Raw genomic sequence first — 23,008 nt, 5'->3', positions numbered from 1 at the left:
TTGTATGGCTGGCTTCAGACTGACCCTGGAATGAACTGCCGAACCATCCAGTACGAGGCACACTCTTCCTGTTATTCAGCGTCCTCACAGACTAGGATTGTTGACTAGGATTCATTTGCTCTCTCTCACAGACCCCCACTTGTCAATTAAGACACCCATAACTGCTATAGGCAGTCCCCAACACAATTAATGCTAGGAGAATGGTCCCTAATCCTGTTTCCCCTTTTACCCCAATGAGGGTGATAGAGCATTACAATATATACAATGACATGCAAAAGTATTCAGACCCTCTCACAGTTCTCACATTTTGTTGCTTTAAAGCTTGCAGTCATGACACTTTGAAGTAGGAATTAATATGTGTTATATACACAACCTACTCCACACAGTCAAAGCAAAAACTAAAAGAAAGAAATAAATAGATAATTAGTATGAAATAAAAATGGAAAAGACATGATTGCATAAGTATTCAAACCCTTTGCTGTGGCAAACCTAAATTAACAAAATAGCACAAAATAGCACAAAATTACCTTAACAAGCCACACAATTAGTTGAATGGCCTCTGTCTGTGTGCAGTATTAGCGGTTCTCATGATTTCAGAATAAAAACACCTGTCTGTGTGAGGTTCCTTGGTCAGGTAGTGAATTTCAAGCAAAGACTCAACCATGAAGGAACCAAGGAACTTTCAAAGCAAGTCAGGGATAAAGTCTTTGAAAAGCACAGATCAGAAGGGTACAAAAAAATATCGAAGTCTCTGAATATCCCCGTGAGCACAGTCTACTCAATCATCAAGAAATGGAAGGTGCATTGTACCACCCAGAAACTGCCTAGATCAGACCTTCCCTCCAAACTGAGCAGCCAGTCAAGGATGAAACTGGTGAGGGATGCCACTGTGAGGCCAACGACAACTTTGAAAGAGCTACAGAGTTCAATGGCTGAGATGGGAGAAAATGTGCATCAGTATCCAGAACACTTAACAAAAGTAGCCTGTATGGCAGGGTGGCAAGAAGGAAGCCATTACTAAAAATATGTCATCTCAAAGCCCACATGGAGTTTGCAACAAAGCACCTGCGTGATCCTGCAAAAAATGTGGCAAAAGGTGTTGTGGTCAGACAAGACCAAATTGGAACTTTTTGGTCTAAATGCCAAGCGTTCAACGCCATCCCTGCAGTCAAGCATGGTGGTGGCAACATCATGCTATTGGGATGCTTCTCCTCAGCAGGGACTGGAAAGCTTGTTAGGTTTGAAGGAAAAATTGACAAAAATGGAGCAAAGTACAGGCAAATACTAGAGGAAAACCTGTTTCAGTCTGCTAAAGACTTAAAACTGGGGCGACAATTCACCTTTCAGCAGGACAATGATCCAAAGCACAAGGCCAAAGCTACACTGGAGTGGCTTAAGAATAAGAAAGTGAATGTCCTTGAGTGGCCCAGTCAAAGTCCTGACTTGAATCCTATTGAGAATATGTGGAAAGACTTGAAAACTGCTGTCCATAAGTGATCCCCAAGCAACTTGAGAAAAGAATGGGCACAAATTGTACCAAGCCAGTGTGCAAAGTTGGTACAGATTTACCCAAAAAGACTTATGGCTGTAATTGTTGCCAAAGGTGCTTCCACCAAATATTGTACCAATAATCTTACCCTTGAAGTCTTAATTTTGAGCATTCAAGTTTTGAATAAAATATGAAATTTGTAATTTCACAAAATGGGCCTGTGGGACACCATCTGAAAGACTTTTGCACGGCACTATATATATATATATATATATATATATATGCCTATATAGATATATATATATATATATGATGGAATATGTTGTATAACAGTATGTATATAACAGTATATATATACTGTATATGTTGACATTAATGCAGAAATGACAAAAAACATGAGAAGTGCACATGGCCTTGTCTATTGTGAGCACACTTCCAGCGCCTGCCTCTCCTGCACGTTTGCTCTTGTTAAGGGTTTAAGGGGATTGGTAATTGCAGTACTTGATGATCTCATGGCTGCTGTACTTTGACACTTGAACTAATAAGAATGAAATATTACATAGCCGTTAAGGCTTGATGGGCTGTATTTGTATACAGTCATTGTACTCTGATGGAGAGAAATCTGATGATTAGCTGGTTTAGGCTGAAGCACAATGTGCGCTGTACCTGGGCAGTGGAACTCCAGAGAGGCCTGGGGGCTTGGATACATGTCTTGCTGTCACACTGGCGAGTTCAGGCAGGCTTTCTGGAAACACACTTGATAATCAACAATTGACACCAGGGTGTACAGGCTCTGTGTGGAGCCGGGAGCTGCTATAGGTGGGTCTCTAGAAATAATAATTCTTGGATTCCCTTAACATTTTTAAAAGCTGTTTTTATGATTTCATAAGTCTGTGTTAAGGTGCTGCTCTTCAGTTCTAGGTGCTGCCATACACACAATGACCTAGCCTAAATGTACTTGTAGAAGTACTGGATTCAGATCCAGAGATGTGGTATGTATGGACAATGCCTGAAGACTCTGTCATGCTTGAAAGTGTGGTTGAAAGGGTGCATTATCTTCTTGAAAGGGTGCATTATCTTCTTGAAAGAGCGCATTATCTTCTTGAAATGGTGAATTATCTTCTTGAAAGCAGCAGTATTGCTGGGTGGACTTCATCTGCAACACCATTTAGGATCACAAGTCTCATCACATGATCAACTTATAGTTTATATTCAGACAAGTCCTAATAAAGTGACCAAGCAAGTGGCAGGCAACTGGAATAGAAAAGCAGCTCCTGAACGTATGTCTCAAAGCACCTTAACACAGACTAAAACAAATGTGAAACAGTGTTTGTGTCAGGGCAATAAGAACCATTCACATAATATCATTCTGTTGTACTAAACATAGCGCGTTTCTTCATTTGCTTCTTTTTTCATCACAATACTGCCTGAAGATGTTTCCGACATGTTATATATTAAAAATGTAATCAGCTGGTTCCTAGTTCCTAATCATAAGCAAACTGACTTCACAGAGAGCAAATAACTTATCTATTGCCACTCATAATTATTGTCTGTGTGTATTAAATCCCAGACCACTTCTGCAATTTTGCTCAGTTTTATGGTTCTGTAACTTTGCATTCATTTTTTAACGTAATCTTTAAACAATATCATCTTTTAATATTTTTCACATCTTATAATGCATAAAAGCTTATGGAAGACTTCTTAAAAATAGATGTGAAGCAGGACAAATTTCCATAAAATGCATTTTGCAACATTGTGCAAGACTTGCATGGAAGCCTTCCTTATACAGGGGTCACCATTGCATAGTTCTTGTATTAACCCAGGATTGGATGGTCTTGCCTGCTTTGCTTGATCCAAGCGTAATCCTTGCCTTGGTGTGGGCAGTTGTCTGTATGCCTGACGAAACTACATCCCTGGGACTCTGTTCCCATTTCAAGCTGGACAGAAGTTTTGTATAAAGGAGAATGCCAGTTCAGTGAATGCACTTGTTTAAACATCCTACAGACTCCCAGTGTGGTGACAGCATGGTTGCTGTAATAGCACCTTTCAAATACAGCATATAAATAACAGGAAGGGTTGCATGGTTCACAGCGAATGAATGAACTGAGCACCGCATCTATAATTAAACAGGATTTCATTTACAGATTTTATTGTTTAAGAGAGAAGATACGACAACACTGTTGGTAGCATTTTCCTATCCTATTGAATATCTCCATTCAGGTAAATATTTGTATCCATGGATTCCTAAAAAACAGAAAGAAATGATGACACATCCTGGCCTGGGGGTAAATGGTTAGCTGTGTTGCTTCTTCACAAGTTAAAACAGGGCTGTGGAGGGAGGTAATCCAGTGAGCCACTCAAGCTCCTGGCTTGCATATCCAAGTTGTTCTGTAGCCTGTAGGTAAGAAAGAACAAGGGCTCTCTGAAGACCGTACTTCAACTTAACTCTTTCTACAGGCTGGTACCATAAACATCATCCTATAAGTCTTTCTTGTGTAAGTCACACGCCCTTAATTATATTTTCTGAATATCAATGCACATAGTTTTTTCTTTTTTTGCTTAAATATAAAAAAAGACGAGTAACTCAAGCAAGGAAATCAGTTTTCTTGCTTTATAATTCTGAAAAGTGAAACAATGGCACTAAATAGTTCTAAAATTTCTTTAAAGTGATTGTAACAAACAAAATAACTCCACAATTCTTACTTGTTGTGCGCTTCCATACATTATACAGGTCTGTGGCAAAGTGGTTTGCAGTGCGCAAGTGTAGCGGTGATGCAATGCTCAAACAACAACAATAACACAGTGTTCACGTTCCAAACAGTGCTTTTAAATGTTGTTATGGTTTGGCACCATCAAATAATAATACTGGCAACTGCACATCAATGTGTAATTTCACAGCTAAGCAAACCAAAGTTTCAGTCCCGAAATAATAATACAATTATACAACTCTGTGTCCTTTCTCGCGGTGCTCCAGTGCTGGTGGTGAATACACAATTATTGGTGGCTAGTGCAGTATTTGGAATCTGGGTTTAATGCTGGCTGGAACAATGACAGCTCCTGGTTGTTAGCAGTCTATTATATACAAATAAACAGTGGTTAACAAAACAAATACAAACACTCGTGGTTTTGTTTTTACTCCTTCCTGGTCCTTTCATAACACCATAACAAAGGAACAGATTGCATCATCACATCCCCTAAAATACTCTTAGTCACGCCCCCTCCGATAGCTAGTTCAATCAAGTCTCCTCCAATCTATGACTGACACATCACTTACAGTAATAGGACGATGACTTCTGGTATTGTGACTCCGCCCCCTTCCTGAATGGCTGGCTTACGACTGACCATATGGAATGAACTGCTGAACCATCCAGTACGAGGCAGACTGTTCCTATTATTCCGTGCCCTCACAGGTCGTCAGGGAGATTGTTGACTAATATTCATTCAATCTCTGTCACAAGGCCTCAAATCGCAGTTTTAAAATAAAAATTTACAGTACTACACTTAGTTTAAGAAACCTCTGTTTCATATCAATGCTGTCAGATAGTGTTGTACCTGCTTGGACATTTCACATTAAGGATAAAATTGTCCCTACCCCTTCAATAGCTTCTTTCCTCAATAACCTGTTTCCCCTATTGACTTAAATGCTTTCACCCAGTAACAAGCTAGGACCGAGAAGACACTGCTCTGAGGTGAAATAACCCAGGAATTTCACGTACAAACTTAAAAAATAACATTTTAAAATGAAAATACATTTATTATAACATGTTTCTTTCAAAACTGCACATTTCAGACCAGATTTATGGAATTATTTTTGTTAACTGCAATTACTTTGACTGCTGTCATTGTGACTTGCTGAGGGATTTGAAATTATTCTGTACCTACAAGGAGCAACTTGTAGTACAGAATAATGCCCTGTTCCTTCAGTTTATACATTGCTGGCTGAAGGCTTTTATCTGAAAACCCCCCCCCCCCCCCCCATTCCTTCTGTATTGGTGCAGCAACCTCAGCAGCCAAAACTGATGTTAACCAACACTTTGAAAAAATGGGTCAATGGTCTTCCACTGCAGTGGAGTCTTACATTTGTTCTTCTCTCCCGGATAGCTATTGGGACCACCAGAGTCTTCTCCACTGAGAGACAAGATTAGTCTTTAATCCCTCATCAAAAAAAAAAAAGTAAATAAAATAATTAAGCTCTAGGTTGCAACAATTAATTGATGCATCAATTATTGATCACCTGTCCTTAAATTTCCCAAGCTTCTATTACATATTGTTGAATCAATGCATCAAATTAGAACCCAGTTTGAAGTCTCCTGTTACTGGTTTGCATTAAAACCTTGAGTGAGTGAGAGTGCGCTTCTTTTAGCGCAAGCACGGTAGATTAGCGAGTTGCTAGGACACACACTTTAGACCTCTACAGGCCAAATCAGAAGTAGGCCTATTGGATTCCCATTTTCTTGATTTAAAAATTAAGGCAATACTTTCTTTTAATCTACTAAATCTACCAATTGACCTCCTTTTGTTTCAAAGCGTGTTGTATTTGGATATGTACAGCATGTATTGCTGCTCTTTATCTGAGTCTTGAGGCAAATATAGTTTCAACATCCAATGTCAATTTAAATACACAGGTTGTAGGTTGTATTTTGGTAATAACTACAGTATTGTTGTGCAAATAACCACACATGGCAATACATTTTTGTAGCTTCCATGACGAAAAAAGTCTGTCATAGAAACGCAATACATGGTTAATTTTGTTACTGTACTGAAAAGAATCAAAGTGAGCAGATATTATTTTGCCAAACAGAATAAACAACAATTCATAATGTTTATATATGTATAAAGCATTGTAGTTTATAGAAGTGCATCCATCGATCTGTTTTGTATCTTGAACATAATTATGTGGACAAGGAAAAACCCATACGATGATTAGGCCACACAATGATAAATCCCTCAGGGCACAAAGCCCTGCACAACATAATACAAAAAAATTAAAATTAAAAATTACATCTGTTGCAAATGTGTACATATATGGTAAGGTATTTTTTCACAGGATATTATTATTATGATTTTAATCCTTTCTTAAAAAAAAACAAAAAAAACATTTAAGCACATAAATGAAACCCACTACATAACATTTTCTGCGATTTGTTTGTTTATTTTATTGGTGTCAAATGCTGTTTGAGATTTGTAAACTAACAGCGTGCGCTGGTCCACGAAATGGGTGCTCTTAGAGATGCCCCAGCAACAGAAGTTGCCCTCAACCAATCACAGAATAACAGAACCCATGTATAACTCGAGGAGGCAGGTCTTTCTTCACAAGAGGCTTTTTTCAAAGCAGAAAGCAATTTACTAAGGTAGGTAAAATCTATTAATAATACTAATTATCTTAATGTGTGTTAATCAAAGAAAAACCTGAAATAAAGACGTATCAGACAGCTATACAACATCCACGAATAAAATAAAGTTATTTTGCTTTGTTAGTGATCAATGAAGGAATTTCTGAGGTAATATTTTTGAAAGTACTAAACCCACGATGACAACCAATTGGCCATAATTGAGAAAAAATTAAAATAAATAAATATACTATTCGCAGCTGGTATAAAAATGTTTTAAAACATTTCATTATTATTATTATTATTATTATTATTATTATTATTATTATTATTATTATTATTATTATTATTATTACAATACAATAATCTGGGCAGTTTGTAAAAATACTTTCTGATGTAATATGTGTAAGTATATTGTTTAATGCCGATTTCTAGGTTATAATGATTAAGTATGAGGTAAATTTAACATTGGCTTCGCGTCTTTCTTGGGCGATTCGTCATGAGTACAAAGTTAATGAAACACAAATTACTGTATTTTTTTCTCTTGACTAAATGACTTCCCCCTCTTTGAACTGTACTATTTGATTATTTTAGGTAGTCTCTTTCCTTAGCACATTATCTCCTCTTTCACAACTCTCAATCCCTTCTACCATTTTTACCGTTGCCAGCTCGAACTTTCTGCTTTGAATGTTACTCAACACCCCACTACTCTGCGTCTGAACAACAGTCCTTAAAAAAGCACTATCCAGGCTAGTGCTTTTTTTACCATTTATTTTTTCATGACATTGTGTGTGTGTGTGTGTGTGTGTGTGTGTGTGTGTGTGACGTTCTTCCTGTCTGTGTTTGGTTGGCCATGCTGTGGCTACGAGAGGTCCCGAGTTCGCTCCCGCACTCCGTCTGTGTGTGGATTATATAATGTGTGTGCCTGCGGGAACCAAGATTGCTACATTGGTGTCAGAAGTGGACGCAGGTACCCTGACACGCACTTGTCAGACTGTAGCCTGGTAAGCAGTCCGGGGCGGACTTGAGGCTGGCAGGGAAGAATGTAGCATGCACAGGGGAAGGCAGCAGCAGGGTTGGTAGGTGACGTAATCACATACAAAGACATAAGCCCGATATATGCTCCTTGCAAAGGAGCCGGCTTATTTGTACAGCAGTATCAGTTCTATGGTTGAGGAACCGGGTTCGCTCCCGCCCTCCACTTGTGTGTGAATTGCCTCACCCTGTGTGTTGCGCCTGCCTGCAGGAACCTGATTGCTACTATATATATATATATATATATATATATATATATATATATATATATATATTAACAGATATATATATGATGAGTATATATAAATCATCCTGAACCATAGATTTTTACTATATAATTCGTTAGCTAGCAGACTCGTAGGTATCTTACAATAGGAGTACATTATTTTATGTTAGATTTAGAAATGTCACATTTTTCAATTTTTGGAAAACTACAAAGCGATATGTAATTTCAATACGTCAACATAACATTATTAATTCTATCATGATGCAAAACTTTTGGCCATAGCTGTAAGGTTCCCATATAATCTACTAAATAAAAACACTGGTTTGTTGTTTTTCTGTCATCTACAGTGCCTATAGAATGTCTACACCCCCTTTCAAAATGTTCACCTTGTTGCCTTATAGCCTGGAATTAAAATTCAATAAATAGTTTTTTTTTTCATTTATCTACACATCCTACCCCAAAATCTTCTAGAAAAATATATTCTAGAAATTTGTAGAAAATTAGTTAAAAATAAAAACTGAAATAGCTTGGTTGGATAAGTGTCCACCCCCCTTGTAATAGCAATCCTAAATTAGCACCAATCACCTTCAAAATCACACACCAGATTAAGTGGCCTCCACCTGTGTTAAATTGTGGTGATTCAGATGATTTCAGGATAAATTCATCAGTTCTTGTAGGTTCTGCTTGGTACTGCATTTCAAAGCAAAGACTCAACCATGAGCACCAAGACGCTTTCAAAAGAACTCCGGGACAAAGTTGTTGAAAAGCACAGATCAGGGGATGGGTATAAAAAAATATTAAAGGCCTTGAATATCCCTTGGAGCACAGTCAAGATGATTATTAAGAAGTGGAAGGTGTATGGCACCAACAAGACCCTGCCTAGATCAGGCCGTCCCTCCAAACCGGATGACCGAGCAAGAAGGAGACTGATCAGAGAGTCTATCAAGAGGCCAAAGACAATTTTGCAAGAGCTACAGGCTTTTGGCCAAGACTGGTCAAAGCGTGCATGTGACAACAATATCCCAAGCACTCCACAAATCTGTCCTGTATGGTAGGGTGGCAAGAAGGAAGTCATTACTCAAGAAAGCACACCTTGAATCCCATTTGAAGTATGCAAAGAAACACTCAGGAGATTCTGTAGCCATGTGGCAAAAAGTTTTGTGGTCTGACAAAATTAAAATTCACCCAAAGAACACCATCCCTATTGTGAAGCATGGTGGTGGCAGAATCATGTTATGGGGATGTTTCTCATCGGCAGGGACTGGGGTACTTGTCAGGATAGAAGAGAAAATGAATGGAGCAAAGTACAGAGAAGTCCTTGAGGAAAACCTGCTGCCCTCTGCAAGAAAGCTGAAACTGGGACGGAAGTTCACCTTTCAGCATGACATGACCCAAAGCACACAGCCAGAGCTACATTGGAGTGGCTAAGGAACAAAAAGGTAAATGTCCCAGTCAGAGCCCCAATCTAAATTCAATCGAAAATTTGTGGCATGATTTGAAAATTGCTGTCCATTAACACTTCCCAAGGAAGTTGACAGAGCTTGAACAGTTTTGTAAATAAGAATGGTCAAATAATGCCAAATATTGTGCAAAGTTGGTAAAGACCTATCCCAACAGACTCACAGCTGTAATTCCTGCCAAAGTTGCCCTAAGTATTAACTCAGGGAGGTGGAGACTTATACAATTATGATCTTTCAGTTTTGTATTTTTAATATATATATATTTTTTTTCTCAATAAAAACTTTTTTCCCCTTAACAGTGTGGAATATGATGTGTAGATAAGTGGAAAAAAATCATTATTTAAATGCATGAAAGTTCAAGGGGGTGTAGACTTTCTATAGGCACTATATATGCAGGTGTATGAAATGAGCAATCTAAGCTTAGCAAAGAAACAAACAATATGTTACTGACATTGAGTAGTAGAAAATATATCCTTTTATAGCCAGTTATTTAGTAAAATAGTAGTGAACTACAGAAATAATAAAAAAGGCAGGAAGGATGCATATCAGTGGCAATGTAAAAAATACTGAGTTGCCTGTCCTTTTATAAAATGTGGGAAGGATCAAACACTTCAGGGTGCTTGGACACCTCCATATACAACAGTTTCATTCTTGATTTTTCCTTGCAAGCACATGTTGTCAGCACTTGGCTGTGATTGGTTAATTCACCAACAGCATTGCATGGCAGTCAGAGAAAATCGCTCTGGATTCGATTTAATCGGTACCGCTCAGCGTCACCCTAGGACTAGCAGTATCATTCCACACTGATCTGTCCAACACCATATAAAAGTAATGGCAGTGACACAGGCTGCAAAATGCCTTGCGTGCCCCATCGCGCCTGTCAGTCCTGGACTTTACACTTGTTGGCCATTTCACATGGGGAGTGAAATTGTACCCTTCAGGGCATTCTTTCCTGTCAATAACCAATCAACTGCTTCCCCTAATAACTTACAAGCTTTGCAGCCAGTAAGATGCTTTTACTCTGAAGACACTGCTTTGGTGTAGTACAATGGCTCTTAATAAGTGTCACACAACAATATACAATACTATTTTCATGTTGAGCAGAACATAATGTGCAAAAATGAAAGTCAAATAAACTCAGATGCATTTACAATAAAATTTTGAGAAGCTGAACACCGATTATCCAAACACCTCTGTTATCCAAACACCTCTGTTATCAGAACTTCATTTCAATATCCTGCCTGTCTTGTGTGATGTGCTCTTCTGCACTGTCTCACAGAAAATCCTGCCCCAAATCTCTGGTATTTACACGAATAATGTAGTGTAGTATATTACCTATTAACAGGTAAAAGCAATTGAATTATATATTTTTTAGGAGGTTGATTGGAAAAGACTTAATATTAATAATTTCACACTATCTGGTTCTAATTCTGTTTGAAAGAAATGCTGAAAAATAGCATTTATTATAAAGCTTGCGGATAACCCGAACATTGGCAGACAGCCTTACCTACCAATGACTACACCATTGTACCTGCCATATTGTTATCTGTGTATACTTGCCAACTCTACAACTTTAGTCTATAGACTAAGGCCTAGAGTAGATATAATTTATGGCGAGGTGTGGCAGCGTGTCCCGCCGCTTTGTATTATTATTATGACTTATTGTATTATTATTATGACTTATTGTATTATTATTATGATTTATTGTATTATTATTGTTGCAACGCGGATGAAACCCGCCGCCATTGTTTTGCGCGTTTTTAGAAACTTGTGAAGATGCGTGACTGATCAGCTACTGAGTATTTAATTAGCTGACTGTCATTAAAATCTGGCCAAGGGGTAATAAAATAATGACAAGCTAGTTAACCCCTCGGCCAGAATATAAAAGACCTGCAGAATGGCTGCACGGGGGAAGAGTGTTCAAGGAGTACTGAATGGGAGTTAAGGAGAGGAGACATGGAGAGGTAAAAGACAAACTAAACCACCAGCACAATATTTGTTAGTATAATTGTTTGTTTGGTTGACCAACGTGCCCTTTTGTTTTGTGTCTTTTTGTTTTGTATAAATCTTTTTTTTTCGTTTGATTAATAAAGCACTGAGCACCATTGTGCTTCAGTTTCGCCTGTCTGCTTGTTCCTTTTTGATCTGACATCACCACCATCTTGTCATATGGGGCCATAGTATTATAAAATATAGCAATCAGCCATACATTTTTATTTTATTCTGGTTTTAGTCATTGCAACCCATCTATGGCTTTTCAGCGGGGTCTTCAACATTTCCAGTACTCTGGTTTATGTCCAAACTATTGAGCATCTTGTCCAAGTCACCTACCTAAGTAACTCAGATAATGAATCCTAGGTATCAGATCTCTAAATAAGCCTTGTTTATTGTAATTTTAGTTCTGGACATTTCAGTTTTTATTATAGCAACTGGATTCTGAAGTATTATATAGATCATTAAATAAAATGTATAACATATTTAACTAAGGGCAATGTCATATTGTTTCAGAATAGTTGCTTGAAGCAAGATTAAAATCACTTTTCTGACTTCCATGTTATGCATTAGCCATAGTCCAAAAAGTTATTTTTTTCACAGAAAATGTAATTCATTATTTTGTTACATGTCTGCAAAAGGAACAATTAGAGTTAAACAGTACTTAAAAATGTAATCAGGTTACTGTAATGTGCTTCCACTGAGCTGCAGGTCCACCACCACTTCCATTTCAAATGGAGTTTGGTTTCCAGTATTACTTTAAGACAGCTAGCTTATACACACAGGGAAATCTTGGGTAGAGTGAGGATATTCCTGTCTCTCTGCTACCAGCAGCTTGATGCGTAAACCACTATACCCAAGGGGGAGGTCAGAGCGGCTGAGAGCTATTTACATTTCTTCAGCTTGACACTCCGCTCCCCTGGTTTGACAGTTTCTCAAAGGAGTGAAAGCTGTGGAATTTCATAACGCAGACGAGCTAGTGTTACAGATTCTCTTCATTCTCTGTTAACTGCTCTTGTCCTCTTGTCTGTGTTTGCATAAAGGAACAGTGCTGGCTGATTTGCTTGGAGTGTATGAAGTGAGTGGGAGATGTTAGGAGCATGTAAACCACTTATATCTTCATTAAAATGATTCTTCTGAGAAATTATAATAGCTGCCGTTAAAATATGTTTGTACCTACTAAAATCTATTCAGTAGAAGATTCTTAGAAAAACATTTTTTTTTTCTTAGTCTCAATGTGTTTGATCTCTGTTTTAACCAACTGAGCTTTCAACAAAATACTGGTTGTTTATTAATAGTCAATGGGAGAGCCTGGCACTAACAGAAAAGTTGGAATGACGTTTTAGGATACATGTATCATAGATGTATTAGAAACCCTGTCTTTTAGGAGTTTACAACCCTAACCAATACTTTGAGCTGCACACAAACCAAGTCTAGAGGACACATTTGGAAAGGAAGTGGAGGCAGATTTAGGTTAGAGTACAGAATGGTTTACCTAGCCATCTTGTTGATGCTGAATCATTGGGATCCAATTTTTTTACCCCGGTTTTCTCCCTAATTTAGTGTGATCAATTATTATCCGTATCCTCGGCTCACTGCTCGCAACCCCCCTGCATCCTCCGAAATGTGCTCTTGCTAATCCGTCATTTTTCGCACTGCAGATCCACAGTGAGGCCACCAGACCGATAGCACTGGAGGACAACACAGATCTGGCGGCTCCACTTCAGAGCCACAGGTGCACTATTGGCCACAGTGGTCGCTGATGCATGGTGAACTGTGGATTCCCCTGCCGACCTAAGCCCTCCCTGCCAGGGTGGCGCTCGGCCAAGTGTGTGGCACCCCCTAGGAACTCTCTGTCACGGTTGGCTATAGGGCGCTCCTGCACACCACGCGGAGCGCCTTTGCTGGATGCGCCACTCGGGAGCCCCCCTGACTTGAAATTAACAGGCTACTCAGAACTAGACAACCATTGACGAACCAAATTACCTTTTATGATATGACAATGGTGTGACCAGTAATCCACTGAAGTGCCAATGAGCAAGACCACTGTGCAATATTTGTTGGAGATAATGATGTGGTCTGCTAATTGTTCTGCTAAAGTGTATTTAGGGTAATAGTATGTTAGTACTATGTACAGTACTGTAGATGCCAAGGTGCTATTTCAAAGTATATGGGTGGTACAAATACATTAATTTGTATTACAACAACAGGACAGTTAAGCATTTATAATTTCCAAACTGCTGGTTGGACCTGGTTATCTTTCCATAACCTTGTAGGCATAGCCAAGTACTTAGTCGTTTAGGACAGCCCCCACAAAGCTGACTGACAGACAAATGGATGTATTGAGGGACTATTGCCTGCCCATTGAACAATTGAGACCCCTGTTGTGTTAAGGAGATTTGTTTATTGATGTTAGAGCTCATGGAAGTTGAGGGACAATGGCCTTGGCTACAGTCACTGGAAGCTAAGTTAGATCATCAAAATTATTTCTCTTGTGACTTTATAATAGAGGTCTCCAGATTTGAAAGGTGTAAATGGTTGAGCAAAATAAGTTAGAACAAGGTAGCTGCAAGGGTATAGATTGGTTTGTAAATGAATTCAAGCAAATTTAACAAAAAAAAAAAAAATATTGATCATAAACAACTTAAAGGTTTTTAAAGGTGTTTTCTGGTTTTATCTTGTGTCACCCAAGAGATATCTTTTCAGATGACAGACCGTTTCAATTCCCAGTTCTTAGGCTGAAAAAGGGATTCTGAAAGGCCTTCTCCCTGCTCAGAAACTGATGTGGGCTTTTCTATTATTGCAGCTTTTAACACTTCAGGAAATCGGGGGGCTAGTCTTACAGCTCTGTGATTTCTGGAAAGTCCTTTCAAGGAATTCAGAATTCAGAGTAATTTTACTGTATATCCTAAAGGATTGGATTGGTGCCACCAGTGCTGAACTGTAACCCTACAGTGGCCATCATTTACAATATGTAATGTAGGATCTTTACACATTTCCATCTATCCCTTCTGGTGAATGTTTACACAGGAAAACAAAACTATGAAGTCCCTGGAGAGAGTCCAACGAAGAGCAACTAGACTAATCCCAGGGCTTAAAGGAATGTGCTATTAAGATAAAGAACTAAATCTATTTAGCCTAGAACACAGTAGAAATTAACCCTAACCAATACTTTAAACACAATACAGAAACCTAGACCGTAGGACAGTTGGCAGTTAAATGGAAAGGACAGGGCAGTAGCCACTTCTTCACATAGAGAATGGTGAGGGTATGAAAAGGGCTACCTAGTCATGTTGTTGAGGCAGAATCATTTTGATCCTTTAAGATCCAACTAGCAACTAGAGGAGCACAGGTGGGCAGAATTGTGACTTGAGATACACATGTAAACTGCACTCAGGTATAAATCATATATAATGTGCATCTGAATCCTAACAACAACTTTTCATGTATATTCATGTATTTATATATTTTAAATGGGTGAATTGAGTGTCTCCAGAATTGAACATGGTACTCTAAGGATCTAAAGGGTTCATTTAGAATTGTGGAGTTGACTTTATTAGTAACCATGTTCAGGTGCCATAGCCAGAGTATGTTATCAGGCCTTCCTAGGGGATCACAAGAAACTAGCTGGAATAAGAAAGTAGGGGTAGGGCCCTAATAAAGTGTCCAGTCTGTGTGGAGGATTTATATTGGCCTGCATTGCTGCCCTCACGGCACAGTAATAACATGAGATGACAACGCTGTCTGATGTCAAAGGAGGATTTGGTAGTGGCCTCGAGGGTCAATGCAATAAGAAGGATTGGACTGCCTGGAAGGATCTAGGTTGAGGCTCTTAATATAATTGTAGCTGACAAAATAATTGAATAAATCTCACCTATCATGCACTTTTCATTCACTTGTTCTTCCTAGGTCATTTCATCCCAGCAGTCTTCCGGGTCAAAGCATCTTACTGGGTCTAAATCATGTCAGTCATTATGGAAAGCAGCTGGGTGGTTAATGACAGGAAAGTTGGCCCTGAAGGGGTGGGGATGATTTCACTCTGCAGGTGAAATGACCAGTAAAGTGCTACCAGAAAGCAAGGCCTGCAAACATAGATTTCCTTAACCTAGTGTAGTATATGTTTTTTTCATTAAAAAACATTGAAAACAGATTAAAAAAAAAAAAAAGACAAATCTGAGACCTATTTAAAATATAGAATTTGTTTAGCTGCAGTTGCTTTTAGAAATTTAAATAAGGGTTTAGGAGGATGAGGAAAAAAAATAAGACTGCTGTAAAGATATATCTGACCAAAATAGCTTGTGAGTTACAAAATGAAAGTTTACATTATTTGTGCTTTACCCTCCTCCTCACATTCATTAACCAAAAATTGTAAGAGCTTGAAAAATGAAGGGCCAAGTTAGTCCTGATTATGTCTTGTTAAAATGTTATGTTATTGTGCTGCTATTGTAGATCTTTATACTGTAATAAAATTAACATACAAGAAATCTTCCTCCCAAAAAACAAGGGAAAAGTCATTGTTTTTTAACTTCCCAGACAGCACTCCAGTCTCTTAACGTGTGAAACGTATTGTAACCTTAAAAGAAGCGAGGGGCAGCTTTATGGCACTGTAAATATTTACCTTTACATTTAATAGAAAGTTCTTTAATTGGCTTTATAGGCTTTTGCGGTCTGATTGTTTAGCAACATTGTCAATTGGTGTATAGTCACTACCAGTATGTGAGTCTTTATTTTATAGTTTGTACTGCATTAAGCACTCTGGTTACTCTCTCTCTCAGTCTGTCTGACTAACTCTCCAACTGGGGGTGTGGTTATTATAATGAGGTCTGATGTGATTGGGTGGTGTTGTGTGGCCGGCAGCTTAATTCTGCTCAGACAGGCACTGTACTAAAGAAGAAACACTGGAGACAGTAGTAAGGGTAGAGGGAGAGAGACAGCTAGGGCTAAACTTGAAGGGAGACTGACAAGGGGGGAAAGAGAGAGTCACAGTGAAAAGAAAGAAACTGGCAAACAGCTTCTTCTCTTGCACAGGTAAAAAGCATCCTATTGCACTTGGACAGGGAACTTGTTGCTGATTCTTGCCAGTGGTTTGAAGGTGTCTGTATGTTCACATTTGTGTAATGAGATAAATTGTAAAAGGCACCAATCCACAAGAAGGTAAGCTGCTATTTATTTATTAAAAAAAAAAAAAAGAAAGCATGTTGTCTTATGTTATTTGTAAAATGGGTTGTGTAATTTTGCAGTTTTCACATGCTTTATAATTTATAATATGCATTTACCATAGTTTCTCATGGTTTTCTATATTTATAAATATGCTTTACAGTATTTCTATGAGCTTCACAATGCTTACCTAAACTTTACCACACTTTCACTGTGTATTATTACACATTGCTATTCTTTTACTAGGGGAAACGTTTTGTTATGTGAGTTTGTTTTTTCATCCAATTCTTTCCTTAATGCTGAAAAACCTACAATATTCCCTATTGGAAAAAGACTGTTTAATACATTTTTGATGGATTAAATAGCAGTGGCAGTAATGGCACAATTACAGCAAAGGGCTGCTTTTGAGGGTTAATGTATCTAGGCTTGAAATCATCAAAAATCACATTTTGAAAAGTGCAACATTAACTGTGGATTTGCTATATGCATTATAATAAGTGAAAGCAATTTCCATAGAAAGATAGCAGTACAAACACATGTGTGTTTAACAATATTGGTGTTACTGTGTTCAATGTGCTCTATGCTGAATTCTTTTCTAGGGTATGTTTATGAGCCATATGTATGGAGAGCCACATTGTGACGTCATAGTCTTAGAGATTGTTGCTACCTGGTTCTAAACAAAACTGCATTTATATTGAAAACAAAATGTATACGTGAATGTACGTTTTTTGTAACATGTTGTTGTTTGCGCACCACATTTTAATGCTTGGAATTTGTGTTCTTAAATGCCATTTAAATTTTAATGAGTTGCAGTTGTAACTGCACTTTCACTGACTACCAGTTTCTGAGATTGACTGTCTCTTCTCAATCTGACTCGACTAGTGTGCGTGTTAGTGCATAGGTGTAGGGGTGATGCAGGTGCTCCAAACAGGGTCAAACACAGAGTTCACAGTTCAAGCTCTTTTATTTTTACTTGTTCTGGTCAGCTTCACCAGTTTAAATAATAGTGCTGGCTCTACCCAACTATGGGTATTGCCAGCGTATAAACCAAGGGGTTTCAGTCCCGAAATAATAATGATAATAAACACAAACAAAGACACGTCTCCGGACAGCGCATGCTGTCAATGCAGGTGTGGTGCTGGAAACAGTAGTGCTGGTATATGTACAGGTGCGTTGCAGTCCGGGTTTATCATTGGCGTAAAGCGGCAGCTCTCAGATCTGTATTTAGCCATCTGGCGAAGAAACACACACAGTTAGAACACAAAGCAACACTTCACTCACGTTTGAACAGCCCTCGTTTCCTACCATTAACCACAACAAAGGAACCAATTACGACATTATGTTCCACTAAAGTAACCTCAGCCCTGCCCCCATTCGATAGCTAGTTCAATCACGAATATACAGGATAGGGTGCTCTACTCCGTCGACCCGCTGGGACAAAACCACCCCCAGACAGCCCAATCGACATTTTCATGCTGAAAAGGGCAGGCCAATACATATCATTTCCTAAGGATACTAGCATATCTGATGTTGGCTAAGGCTTTTCCGAACAACTCCGTTTCATGCTGAGTGACCTCTGGCAGGATTTTCAAAAACAAGTATGAAAGAGCCCTAGGGCCAAAGAAAAAGAAAAATTAAAACTAGAAATGTTGTCTTAAAAACTAGAAATTTCAACTTTAAAAACACAAAATGTCAACATTTTACAACCAGCTGGGTCATGGGAAAAGCCGGAAGAGGCAGAACTCAAAACTCCTGCTGGCAGCATTGCTGCCGAACTTCAAATTAACTTCTGACGGGTTTTAATAAAGAAAATGCATTTTCCCACATATAATACATTATAGATTCATTATTGATCAATCATTTGTAAAGCATACGTACTCCAAACTTTAGCTGCTTTTTCAAACAGATATGATTCTATAATATATGTGGGGAAAATGCATTTTCTTTATTAAAACCTGGACTCTTCAGACAGCACTGCTGTCAACAAAATTTTCAAGTTCTGCCTCCTCCAACTTTTCCTATGACCCAGCTGGTTGTAAACTGTCGAAATGTCCTGTTTTTAAAAGTCACTGGTTGTAAACTGTCAAAATTTCGTCTTTCAAAGTCAAAATTTCTAGTTTTAAAGACAATATTTCTAGTTTTTATTTTTTTCTCACATTGCCCTATGGCTAATCCGTAGGTAAGCCTGAAATATCTACAAAAAGCATTCTATAAATATTCTTCAGTAACACGGCTTCAAATAAATTACCATTAAAAAAATCCAATTCACCTTTACCATAATGTGTGTGTTTTAAATAGGAAAATTAGAGACCCACACTATTATGGCAATAATACTGTATTAGATAAGATTTACTGGAATATTTTTGAATATTGAATATTTTTGTTAGCACTATGCACTATAACACAGTGGCATATATTTTAATAAACAGTGGCAGCTCTTAATATCATTACCCTGCAATATAAAAACTAGATTTTTCACTGACTTGGGAAACAGCGGCTGGAACACGTGTCCTCTGAAATGTGCTCACTGCAGATCCACAGCGAGGCCACCAGACCTATAGTGCCGGAGAACAACACAGATCTGGCGGCTCCACTGCAGAACCACAGGTGCCCTATTGGGGGGGGGGGGGGGGGGGGGGTGGGGTGTTGATGCATGGTGAACCGTGGATTTCCCTGCCAACCTAAGCCCTCTCTACCTGGGTGGCGCTCGGCCAGTTGTGTGTAGCTCCGTAAAAAGCCCTGGTTACAGTCAACTGTGACACAGCCTGGATTTGAACCTGTGATCTCCAGGCTATGGGCCTATGGCAAAGTGCCTGCCCCTTTGTGTATTTTGTGTTATATGTTGTATGTTAATGTTGGTGTATAGTCATTGGTACATGGGATATAAACAGGTCTGTGTAACAGAAGTATTTAAAATGTATATTTGTATTTAGGCACGAGGATTGCACAGCACTTTATGTGCAAGTAAAATGTAATAATATGTGAGCACGGGGAATTGCACTTTATTAATTCACGTGCAGTTGTACCGCGACTCCAATGGATTGATTGATTAGCAATCGAGTCTTGGTACAGCTGCATAAAAGCTGCATATTTTCACTCACTCGGGGTTGTGTGTTCGGTGAGTGGAGAACAGGTGTGGAGAGGAGAGAATTAAAAATGAGAAAAGTAAACAAAGTAAAATATATATAACCGTTGTTTTCACTCACCGTGTTTGTTTGTTAGTCCACTGTTTGTTTAAGTGTTAGTCTGTTTTGTTTGTCTGTTTATTTTGGCCTCATGTGCCATGTGCTGTTTTTTTTACAAACCTTTTATTTTCTGTTCTGTTAATTCATTAAATGCTGAGTGCAAGCAAGCACTCAGCTCCACCCAACTCCAACTCTCTCTTTGTTTATTTCCTGTTTCTGGTTTGACGTCCCCCACTCCGGCTATCTTTGTGACAGGGCCACATCCTGCACTCCACGCGTGCCTTTTACTGGATGCGTCACTTGGAAGCCCCCTCTGACATGATTTTTAATGTATTTTTTATTATATATAGTAATGTTTATAAGTAAGCCTATAAATCTCCCTGAGGAAAAACACTGGATTATTATAGGGTAAGAGAAATAGACGATAAGGTAATTTCACAAATACCTTGTGATTTAAAATGTTTATAAATGGCTTTACATTTTGTTAACTAGCAGGTTATTTGTACAAGTGGTTTCACTGTACAATTAACACATCTCTACAAAGATATTGTAGAGACATTATACGTGTGCTAACCCTTATAAAAGGTTATCATCATAAAAGCATGGTGAAGTGAAATATAGCTCAGGTAAGCACTGTAAAACCCAGAGAAGAAGTGTAAAGCATATTTAAAAATAAGGAGATATTTCAAAACTATAGGTTTAAAGCTTTTGCAGTAATTGAAATGGTTGTTTTTCTGTTTCCGGTGTCTGCAGGAGGAATGATAGGGTCCTTACCAGTGGAGTGCCTCTGACAGACAAGTTTGATTGCTTGGGATCTTGTCTCTCGTAGCTTGTGGGCTGTGCTTGTGGGAGCTGGTAGAAGCATGTTGGGTTAAGCAGGGCAGGGATCTGTACTCTGCCCAAGTGTCTGCCCTCTCACCTGTGTGTGGATGTGTGTGGAGAGAAGCAGGGAGAGATCCCAGCCCACAGTACTTGATCCAGGGTCCAGGGAGGTGTCTGGAGCTGTGTGCTGTCAGCAGGGGATGGTTGTTGAAGCTGAAGCTGTCTGGATTTGCAGCTGGAGAGAGGAAGAAGATTATGGAAGCCTGGGGACCTCGTCTGGGCTGTGTCTTGCTCCTTTATCTTTGTGTTGGACTGAGAGAATGCCGAGGCCAAAGCAGGCACACAACACAAGGTAAGGACTGAAATCAAAATTGCATTCTGAAAGTACATTCATTTCCTTTTAAGATCACTTCTGATATCACACAGGGTAGCAGCAAATGGTTGTCAAACTTTGGGTAGCAAAGTTACATTGAAGGCTGGTAATCAACGAATCCCACGAATTGTGGTTGCAAACCATTAACATATAAAGTCATTAAAAAAAAGAAGTTTTAAAATATAGTGCAACAACTAAATATTCTTAAACAGTATGTTCACAAATAGAGGCACTGTCAAATGTTTATTTCATATTTTTATAGTGACAACTTCTTGACTTATTTGACCATTTTTACCACAATTGTTTGACTTTGTCAAATTAATAGTTGGTCTACCCCTACTTTAAAGGGACTGAACACAAATGCTAACAGTAAGGGGATTTGACTCTATCAGGCATTCACCAATAACCTGTTTTTTCTGTCGATAAGTAATTCTAAGCATTCATTAATAACATTTCTACCACGTGCACAGCATGTTTTAGTATTTGAAAACTGTAAAGAGCATTACATGCCAGAGAGTGCTAATTTACAGGCCGTTTTAATACAGCAACTTGGATGTTAGGTGATTGTTAAATTGGTTGTATGGTAGATAAATATAATTGATAGCAACTAAAGTCTGATAATAACTAATAATAATAAGTGACATCATGAGCTTGACCCCATTCACTTCTATTATAATTCAATGTGTGACATTTCAGTGTGGCGATAATAAGCAGAGGGTGACACTAACAGGAGTGATATTAAGCACATTCGACAGTATATTGTGTAATTAGCATTTATTAATGGGATTAAATAATTAATGACTTTGCAAAATTAGCCTACAATGATTTGCAGTCAAACCACTTTAATGATGAAAATTATTTATTGAGAGTAGCCTCTTCACTTAATTCTCACCAAAGCTGCAATGTCCCTTGTAATGTGGAGACCAAAACTGAACACAGTATTCCAGGTGTGGTCTCAAGGTGCTTGGGTATATTAGCCAAAAGTACAACTCAGTGAAGTTTATGATTAGGTTGTATAATACATTGGTGAGAATGCACTTAGATTACTGTGTTCAATTCTGGTCACCACAGCATCAAAGGAACATTGTGACCCTGGAGTCCAACGAAGAGCAACTAGACTAATCCCAGGGTTTAAAGGAATGAGCTATGAAGGCTGAATAATTTAATCTATTTAGCCTAGAACAAAGAAGAATCAGGGGTGACTTGATTACAAAGCACAGAAACCAGGACTAGTCAAATAGCCTCCTCTCATTTGTGATTCTTATTTTTTTACTTTCCTAAAACTCAGTTATACCCTATCTGCACTCCCTAAGTAATGCACAGTTGTGTGTTATAAACGTGATTGGTATTTAAATTAAATGTAGTTAGTGTGACTAGTCATGTTGTTGATGTTGAATCAATAGGATCCTCAAGGACCCCACAAGACAACGTTTGGAGATCAATCAGCTACTAGGAACCAGGGCCGGCTCCAGAAATAATTCCTGGGAGGTGGGGGGTGCTTAGCTTCTGGGGAGTGAAGCCAAGGAGAACATCTTGGGGTTAATAAGCTCTGACAACCCAGAGCAACCTCATTTTTGCTTCTGTAACAGTTGTGATCTCTGAAGTCATTATCATGACTGAGCTATATTATAAATATATACATTGCTAATGTAGCTGATCCTGTATATTGTGCTGTGTTATTGTGATTATTTTATATGATAAATAACTTGAATCAACACATGCTAAGTGATGCCACACAAGGTACAAACCAGAAATAAGAAGACAGCATTTATAAATGCATTATATTACCTTAAATTAAAATTAAATGAACAAAATGCATCCGTTGTGTTTAAAATGTAAGATGTACAAGATGTTTCACTATGTAAAATTGCATATTAACTTTTGTTCAACTTTCCAGTTAACAAAATGATGTGTTTAAAATAAATAAATAAATAAATAA

The 23,008-nt window shown here is 38.3% G+C and overlaps 1 long non-coding RNA gene across 1 annotated transcript; it reads left to right on the top strand.

Moving 5' to 3' along the window:
* Window positions 1–16,461: 16,461 nt before the first annotated feature.
* LOC121330545 lies at window positions 16,462–22,814 on the top strand. The gene is made up of 3 exons (XR_005951872.1): window positions 16,462–16,686; window positions 20,628–21,048; window positions 22,473–22,814. It is a non-coding gene; the product is annotated as an uncharacterized LOC121330545 (long non-coding RNA).
* The last annotated feature ends 194 nt before the right edge of the window (window positions 22,815–23,008 follow it).

This window comes from Polyodon spathula, chromosome 18 (assembly GCF_017654505.1).
Source record: "Polyodon spathula isolate WHYD16114869_AA chromosome 18, ASM1765450v1, whole genome shotgun sequence".
NCBI classification, from domain to species: Eukaryota; Metazoa; Chordata; class Actinopteri; order Acipenseriformes; family Polyodontidae; genus Polyodon; species Polyodon spathula.
The sequence above is the reverse complement of the archived record's forward strand: the minus strand, read 5'-3'. Positions and strand labels throughout refer to the sequence as shown.